Source organism: Hemitrygon akajei, chromosome 6 (assembly GCF_048418815.1).
Source record: "Hemitrygon akajei chromosome 6, sHemAka1.3, whole genome shotgun sequence".
NCBI classification, from domain to species: Eukaryota; Metazoa; Chordata; class Chondrichthyes; order Myliobatiformes; family Dasyatidae; genus Hemitrygon; species Hemitrygon akajei.
In genome coordinates, this window is record NC_133129.1 from 41,180,600 (window position 1) to 41,190,076 (window position 9,477).

Here is a 9,477-nt window from a genome sequence, read left to right on the forward strand (position 1 = left end):
ATGCCTCTCATAATCTTGTAGACCTCTATCAAGTCCCCTCTCATTCTTCTACGCTCCAAAGAGAAAAGTCCCAGCTCTGCTAATCTTGCTTCATATGACTTGTTCTCCAATCCAGGCAACATCCTGGTAAATCTCCTCTGCACCCTCTCCATAGCTTCCACATCCTTCCTATAATGAGGTGACCAGAACTGAACACAATACTCTTCAAGTGCAGTCTCACCAGAGATTTGTAGAGTTGCAACATGACCTCTCTACTCTTGAACTCAATCCCCCTGTTAATGAAGCCTAGCATCCCATAGGCCTTCTTAACTACCCTATCAACCTGCGCAGCGACCTTGAGGGATGATAAACCCCAAGGTCCCTTTTGTTCATCCACACTCTTAAGTAACTGACCATTAATCCTGTACTCAGTCTTCTGGTTTGTCCTTCCAAAATGCATCACCTCACACTTGTCCGGATTGAACTCCATCTGCCATTTTTCTGCCCAACTCTGCAGCCTGTCTATATCCTCTTGAAACCTTCGACCACCTATAGCTCCATCCACAACTCCTCCAATCTTCATGTCATCCGCAAACGTACTCACCCATCTTTCCACCTCTACATCCAGGTCATTTATAAAAATCACAAATAGCAGGGGTCCCAAGACAGATCCCTGTGGCACTCCACTAGTCTCCGACCTCCAGGCAGAATACTTTCCCTCCACAACTACCCTCTGCTTTCTTCCTTTAAGCCAATTTTTTATCCAAACAGCCAAGGTTCCACTTATCCCATGCCTCATGACTTTCTGGCATGACTAATAAAGGCATGTATTGGTTTTTCAGCATCATTATGTGATGTACCTTTGCAATTTTTTTTTGTGTAGAAATGCTGCTCTGGTCACTTCCTTATATGGGATTTAAAATTCAAACCTAATCAAGGATAACACCCAGGCTATTGCTTCTGATTTTACGAGAGAAACCAAATTCCCAAATCAGGTTTCTCTCTTTTGGTTTTGGGACATTACCAAAATTGTTTCAGTTTTACCTTTATTTACTTTTAGGAAATTACTGCTCATCCACTTGTTTATGGCAGTCAAACCAGAAGTCGGAGAAGATAGGGTGTTATCATCGTCAAGGTCAACAGAGATATTCAATTGTGTGTCATCTGCATAACTGTGGAAGTCAAGTTTATGCTCTCTAATGATGTCTCCATGCGCAAGTGGAAATGTAGGGGGCCAAAACAGTTTCCGACCAACACCAAAAGATACGTGAAACTCTTAGCAAATTGGTCTTCAAAACAAACAACATTTTTCTCTCTAATATATAGAGTATGAACAAAACCAATTAAGGGTACTATCAGATAGGCCAACCGAGTTCTCAAAGTGATCTAGCAGAATGCTGTGGTCAATTGTGAAGACAGCACTTAGATGTAGAAGAATTAGAACTGAGGCTCTGTTGGTATCGGTGCTGAGCTGAAGGTGAAGGTCACTGACAGTTTTGGTTAAATGCCATCTCCATGCTGTGGTTTGCTCTAAAACAAGATTGAAGCTTTTCTATAATAATGTTATCATCCAGAAAGTTCAGTTGGTTGGAAATTCCTTCCTCAAGAATCTTACCCCTGTAGTCCTGTAGTTAGCTAGTACCTCACTATCAGGGTTTGGCATTTTAAATAGGGGTGTGACAGCCACAGCTTTGAAGGCACCTGGAAAATCTAGTTTCAAGAGATGCGTTAATAATTTACCAAACAAAATTAAAAGTACTTTTAAAAGAGTTTTTAAAACTTTTAAAATAGTAGGACAGGATCAAGACAACAAGTAGACTGTTCACTCTTTGTTACAAATTTATAGTTCTGAATTAGAAATACTTGTAAATTTTGACATAGTTGCTGCTTTTTTTAAGAGGTTTGCTACAGACGTTACCAAAATTTATAATTATACTCTCCCTAATGGAAGTAATTTCGTTGATAAAAGTTATTACGAATTCCTCACATTTTGTGATAGTAGTTTTGAGATCAGCTCTGCTGAGAGGAAGATTTTTCAAAACATTTAGTTGTTTATTTAAAGTCCCAATGAACTGTGAAGATTTTTGATTTCATATATCTACATCATTGTTCTGGATTTTTAGGACATAATTGTCACAAGGAAAAAGAATAAATTTGTAGTGAGCTGAGCTCTCAAGTTACCTAGGAATGTGATGGGAGCAAATCACAAGGACAATAGCAATGTATTACTTCACCAGCTGTGTACTATTAAGTGATCCCTATCCTAAGCACCAGCTTGCATTTCCTCCCTTCCCACTGGGTCTGACATACCAAACCTATATAATTAGCTATTGATGTGTCAGGGAAAAAATGGGAGATCAATCTTAAGGCTGTTAAAGTCAATGCCAAAACCCTAAATGTTGCAAAATACCTAAGCTGTCACTTGAACTTACTCAGACCTCCGATGAGACAGTGTTAAAAGCCAAGACCCTGAAGGTCAGAGTGGAACTGTAAACTAAAATAGGTAACCGTAAATTTGTGTATCCGCAAGTCAGGCACAGATTCTGCTCACCTTATATAAAGTGATAACATCATCTTTCATTCTTCACAAATATTTCCCGATCTGGTGAGCGTGTCACTAAATTTTGTTTGCTTGCTTTTATTTCAGAATTCCAGGAGTATAATATTCTGTCATTTGCTTACGTGCTGAAATATGTTGAACAGAGCTGGAGGCGGTGACCTTCTAAATCAGAGGGAGGAATGTTGCCTCTGAGCCAAGACTGACTGTTTGCAATGCTTTTAGAGCACAGTCCTGCCATTGATAGGCTTTATTCGATAACTGAAAAATTTGTGACTGAATGACCTTTTGGCTTACTGGTAGCATTTCTTGCTCCAAGTCAAAAAGTTAAGGTTTGAGCAATGTAATAAAATCCCTGGTTATGGAGAGTAAAACAAGTTCTCTGTCTTCAGATCCACATACCTGTAAGAATATACACAGTTGGATTTTGTTCCATTATTCATTCAGGTCATCGCTGTTTAGCTTTGAACATGATCAGCATCACTTTCCTCTCTAGTTCCTCATTGTCCTAAAATCTAAATCAGCCTTGAATATTTTCAATAATTCACTTTCCAGTCTGTAATGGAGAACTCCAAAGATGCATGAACTCTGAGAAAAGAAACTCCTCCTTATCTCTGTATAAATAGTTGACCTTTTCTGGAACTATATCTTTTGATTCTAGATTTTTTTCAGGAGGGAAAACATCCTCTCAGCATTTATTCTGACAAGCTGAAGAAATCTTACAGGTTTCAAAAGGAACACTTCTCATTCTTCTAAACTTGTTATTGAAATGAGTATGGACTGAAGCAGGAAAATTGTTCTCCTTTTGACAATCACTTCCTCCCAGGAATCAAGCAAGTTTTTAAAGAGATTAACTTCATTTGTCACATGTACATCAAAACATACAATGAAATGCATCGTTTGCATTAACGACCAACACAATGTGAATATCCTGGGGGGGGGGGGGGGGGGGGGCAGCCAGCAAGTTTCACCAGGCCTCCAGCACCAACATAGCAGGGTCACAACTTGCTAGCCCTAACCTGTACATCTTTGGAATATGGAAGGAAACCAAGGCAAACAGAGGAAACCCACGCAGTCATGAGTAGAATGTACAAGTTCCTTACTAACAGAAGCAGGAATGGAACCCCAGTCTTCTAATCACTAGTACTGTAAAGTGTTATGCTAACCACTGCACCACTGTACTGCCACTAAAAAGGTCACTATTATTTGCCTCATGTATATCAAAACATCAAAATGTACAATGAAATGTGTTGTTCTGCATCCATGAACAACACAGTCTGAGGATTCTGCTGGGGGCAGCCCACAAGTGTCGTTATGTTTCCAGCACCAACATAGCATGCCCACAATTTACTCAACTTAACCTGTACACCTTTGGAGTGTGGGAGGAAACCAGAGCACCCAGAGGAAACCAACATAGTCACAGAGAGAATGTAAAAACTCATTTCAGGAACTGAATCCTGATCTACCAATCACTGACGCTGTGAAGTGTTAAACTAACCACCACACTAGTGTGCCACTCATCCAATTATATCCCTTCCTGAATGAGAAAACCAAAGCTGCACACTGAATTTCTCAATAACACTGTGGTTGCAACAGGCATTCCCTTCTTATGTGCTCCATCTCCATTGCAGTAAAGACCGACTGGAAAAAATATATCATGACCTCACCAGAAGGGTGAGGATTATAGACATTAACCAGCACTTTCAGCAATCACTTTAACTACAACACAATGACCTCAGGCCCAAGGTCACACTTCCCACATTCACATTCCGTCAAATAGAAATTGCCCTCTTCCGCAGTCACTGACAACAGGACAGTGCATCCCTACTTCCCTCACTACCCTGTAATCAGCTGTATGTCCTTTCCTCCTGACATTCACAGATTGGTAGACATTTGCTACTCTCTCCCATCCTCCTACATACTCTTTGAGAGCTGAGAGTCGCTTCTCTCCTCCACACTCTGAGACAGCCAGGCAGAAATCACTCTTCCTCCATTCTTTCATTCGTGTATATTCAATTATTGACACAAATATTCATTAAGCCAAACATGTCATAAACGGTGTGCCTCCATAATTTATTTTGTTCAAAGGCCAAGATGCCAAAAACCGCTGGACTAAAGGACTGACAAATAATGAGGTGAAGATTCTCCCACTGAGCATTGGAGCAACTGAGCTCTGTACACAAGAAACTGGAAAAAAGACATATTATCAAAGCCATGTAAGTATCCTGTACTCCCTTTCTTAATGAAATAAAGGAACAATACATACTACATGGCTGAACAAATACTTATGTCCTTCTCAACACTGTTTCACCCAGTAGAATTATCACATCATCTGTAAAGGAGCAGGAGAAGGACCAGGAATTGAAGGATGAAGTTTCTGTAGCTGATACAGCAGCAGAAGGACACCATGAAATATTGCGTCTATCCCCACTAAGTCAGTAACTGGCATTGCAGGGGTGGAAAACAGTTTAGAAGGTTTGCTGCATGGGGAGAGACAAGTGGCACAATTGGGCCACAATCAGGCAGGACACATAAAAAATCTGTTCTGATCACTTAGCATCAGAAGGAAGCATTTCAGAAAAAGGTTTCGGAGATTCACAGTGAAATACCTGGGTTTCTGCACCTAAGTTACAGAGAAAGGTTGAACAAGTTAGGTCTTTATTCTTTGGAGCGTAGAAGGTTGAGGGGGGACTTGATAGAGGTATTTAAAATTATGAGGGGATGGATAGAGTTGACGTGGATAGGCTTTTTCCATTGAGAGTAGGGGAGATTCAAACAAAAGGACATGAGTTGAGAGTTAGGGGGCAAAAGTTTAGGGGTAACATGAGGGGGAACTTCTTTACTCAGAGAGTGGTAGCTGTGTGGAACGAGCTTCCAGTAGAAGTGGTAGAGGCAGGTTTGATATTGTCATTAAAAAAAAATTGGATAGGTATATGGACAGGAAAGGAATGGAGGATTATGGACTGAGTGCAGGTCAGTGGGACTAGGTGAGAGTAAGCATTCGGCATGGACTAGAAGGGCCAAGATGGCCAGTTTCCGTGCTGTAATTGTTATATGGTTATACAATATGTTTGAGAAGGCAGCAGAGAGTCATAAAGAGCAAAGTGAGCATTACTTCTGTTTTGGAAATGATACTTGCTTATTTAACATACATGATCAATATTTCTGCAACACATTGACTAACAATCCAGGTACAGTGTCTGCTTTCATGGTGGTACTTCGGTAAGATTATCAAAAGGTTTATAAATGAAGTCCAGTAGGATCTAGGTGTTCCAGTATAGGAATCACACAGTAAACAGGCAGATCGAACATGTAGCTAAGAAGATAAATGTCATGTTTGTTGAAATTGGTGTAGTTTAAAAATAGGAAAGGTTTGTTACAGTAGCACAGGGTGTCGGGAAAGCCAAACCTGAAATCTTACAACAACCCACACAAAACACTGGAGTAACTCAGTAGGTCAGCCAGTATTTATGGAAATGAGTAAGCAGTCTGCATTTCAGGCTGAGATCCTTCTTCACGACTGTGAAAGAAAGGGAAAGATGCCAAAATAAAAAGGTGGGGGGAGGGGAAAGAGCCTAGCTGGAAGGTGATGGATGAAGCCAGGTGGGTGGGAAAGGTCAAGTACTGGAGAAGAAAGCAACCAATGGGTGAGGGGAGTGAAACTTAGGAGAAAGGGAAGGAGGAGGGGACCCACGGGAAGTAATAGGTGTGTGAGAAGTTGTAAATGGTCAGAGTGGGGAATAGAGGGACGGTGGGGAATTTGTTTAGCAGAAGGAGAAATCAATATTCATGCCATCAGCTTGGATGGCTCCTCCACCCTGAGGGTGGCCTCATCTTGGCACAAGAGAAGGCCATAGACTGACATATCAGAACAGGAATGGGAATTGGAATTAAAATATTTGGCCTGTGGGTAGTGCCGTTTGTGACAGATGGTGCAGAAGTGCTTGAAGAAGCAATTTACGACAGGTCTCACCACTGTAAAGGAGGCCACATCGGGAGCACCAGACACAATAGATAGCCCCAGCAGTTTACCCTCCCCTTCCCTCTGCTTTCCACAGGGATTGTTCCCTCCATGGTTCCCTTGTCCATTTGTCCCTCCCCACTGATCTCCCTATCCCTAAGTGCTACACCTACCCTTAGACTCCTCCCTCACTTCCATTTAGGGCCTTAAACAGTCCTTCCAGGTGAGGCCACACTTCACTTGTGAATCTGCTTCCATTTTTCCTATGGATCTCCTCTCCTATCAGGTTCGTTCTTCTCCGGCCCTTGACCTTACCCACCCATCTAGCTTCACCAATCATCTTCTAGTTAGCTTCTCACCCCTGCACCCAGCTCAATATTCTGGCATCTTATCCCTTCCTTCTCAGTCTCAGCCTGAAACATCAACTGTTCATTCTTTTCCAAAGATGCTGCCTGATGTTTCTGAAACACTACATAGAGTTTTGGTCTGTTGACTTAAAAATAGAGACAGTCCAAAGAAGATTCACTAGGCTGACTCCTGGGATGAGAGTGTTGTTCTATCAAGAGTCAGGAAACAATTTAGAAGAATGAAAGATGATTTTCAAGGGGTCTTGACAGGCCTTGACATGATTTTACTGGTGGGAGAATCACATGGGGGCATAATTGCATGATAACTAGCCAGCCACTTAAAACTAGTATGAATCAGCTATGGTCATATTGAATGGCAGGGCAGGCCTATGGCCTTGGTTATCCTACTCCTGCTCCTATTTTTTGTGTTCTTCTGTTTCCATCAGAGTTCTGCTAGGTTTATAAGATGATGAGAGGCATTGATTGTGTGGATAATCAGAGGTTTTTTCCCAGGGCTGAGATAGCTAACACAAGAGGACGCAGTTTTAAGGTGCTTGGAAGTAGGTACAGAGGAGATGTCAAGGGTAAATATTTTTATGCAGAGGGTGGTGGGTGTGTGGAATGGGCTGCCGGTGACAGTGGTGGAGGTGGATACAAGAGGGTCTTATAAGACATTCCTGGATAGGTACATGGAGCTTAGAAAATTAGAGGACTATGGGTAGCCCAAGGTAATTTCTAAAGTAAGTTCATGTTCAGCACAGCTTGTGGACTGAAGGGCCTGTATTGTGCTGTAGGTTTTCTATGTTTCTGTGTTTCTAACAGTGAGCCAGCAATTGGTCAGACCCTATGTGTACCAATTACAGTTCTGCAAGAACAAGGAGCTATCTCAGTAGACGACCTTTCAGCCAACAAAAAGTTTTGCAGTTGCTGGTCACTGGGATAGAGACATTCTTCGGGCTTTTGTGATAGTAGTGTACCTGGATCACAGGCAGATGTGTTCAGATTCAGATTCAGATTGATTTATCAGATGAATATCAAAGCATACAGTGAATTGTGTTGTATGCACTAAAAACCAAGGCCCCTTACAACCTTATATGCTTGAAGTTCAACTCCCATTCTATAATGTACACCATTGTCTGCCTGATCCCTTGAAAGTTCTAGAAGAACTGCAGAGTTTCGAAGTCCTGTCCTTCAAAATAGGATATCTTATTCTACCAGTGGTTCACAAGGCATAACTATGGACAGCTTTCTGAAACTACAGCTATTCCAGATGAAATATGGCAGTCAGAAGCCAACCCTTTGAGGATTAGCCTTCAGCATGGGCATTTGTTGTCCACAGCATAAAAAAAAAGGAGCAGCTTTCCAATAGCTTGGCAATAGCTGACATGGATGCACTTCAATGTACTAGTAGGATTGTGAAGTATTTGTAAAAGACCAAGTACAAAGGGACGAATCAGGGATTTCAAATCATATTATCAATCGTCAATAATCTAAATTTAATTAATCTATCATCTGTGTCGTAAAGGAAAGGGTTTTTATAGTGACACCTTGTATACATTTTGTTTATGCTTGAAACTTTATGTGAAACGAAGAACTTGTGTGGAGCAGTATGCTCATGAAGCAGCAGATAATTATTGTAATCAAGTGCTCCACGGTCATTTGGCATATCATGGCAATGTAATATAGGTGCTAAGGTATTCACTTACATCCGATTGAAAGAAAAAGCAAGTGTCCCAGCCTCAACATCTCAGAGCATCTGACCTGAGCCTAGTACATTGATGTAATCATGAAGAATGAATGCCATTAGGAGTTTGAAGAGTTTGGTATGTCACTAGGGACTCTTTCAAATTTCTACAGATATACAGAGAAGAGCATACTGAATGATTGCATCAGAGCATAGTATGGAGGGTCCAGTGCAGAAGATTGCAAAAGGCTGCAGAGGGTTATAGACTCAGCCAGTTCCATCACAGGTACAACACTCCCCTTCACTGAAGGCATCTTCAAGAGGTGGTGCTTCAAGAAGCCAGAATCCACCATTATAGACCCACACTCAACATTTTAAGAACAGCTTCTTCCCCTCCAATGTCAGATTTCAGAATGGTCCATGAACACCACCTTGTTATTCATCCTTTACACTTTGTTTATTTTGTAACTTCTAGTAATTTTTGTGCCTTGCACTGTATTGCTGCTGCAAAACAACAAATTTTACAACATACAATCTCCATCAGCACAGTGTAACACAAGGCTGTGTGCTTAGCCCCATGCTTTTCTTGCTTTATAGTTATAACTATGAGGCTAAGCACAGCTCCAATGCTATATTTAAGTTTGCTGACAATACCACCATCATAGGCCAAAACAAATGTGGTGATGAATCAGCATATAGGAGGGAGGTTGAAAATCTAGCTGAGTGCTGCCACAACAACAACCTCTCACTCAAAATCAGCAAGATCTTTGAACTGAGTATTGACTTCAAGAGGAGGAAACTAGAGGTCCATGAGCCAGTCCTCATCGGAGGATCAGAGGTTGAGAAGGTTAACGAATTTAAACTCCTCAGTGTTATCACTTCACAGGATTTGTCCTGGGTTCATCACGTAGATCCCTTTACAAAGAAAGGAGAGCAGCGGCTCGCCTTC

General features: G+C 41.4%; 1 long non-coding RNA gene across 1 annotated transcript in view; it reads left to right on the forward strand.

Annotated features, from left to right (window-relative positions):
- The window catches only part of LOC140728998 (uncharacterized), a 33,930-nt gene extending 28,584 nt beyond the window's left edge, over positions 1–5,346 (forward strand). Inside the window, exons 4-5 of the long non-coding RNA XR_012099231.1 lie at positions 4,625–4,752; positions 4,852–5,346. This is a non-coding gene — a long non-coding RNA (uncharacterized lncRNA). The remainder of the gene's footprint in view (positions 1–4,624; positions 4,753–4,851) is intronic.
- Positions 5,347–9,477: the final 4,131 nt, after the last annotated feature.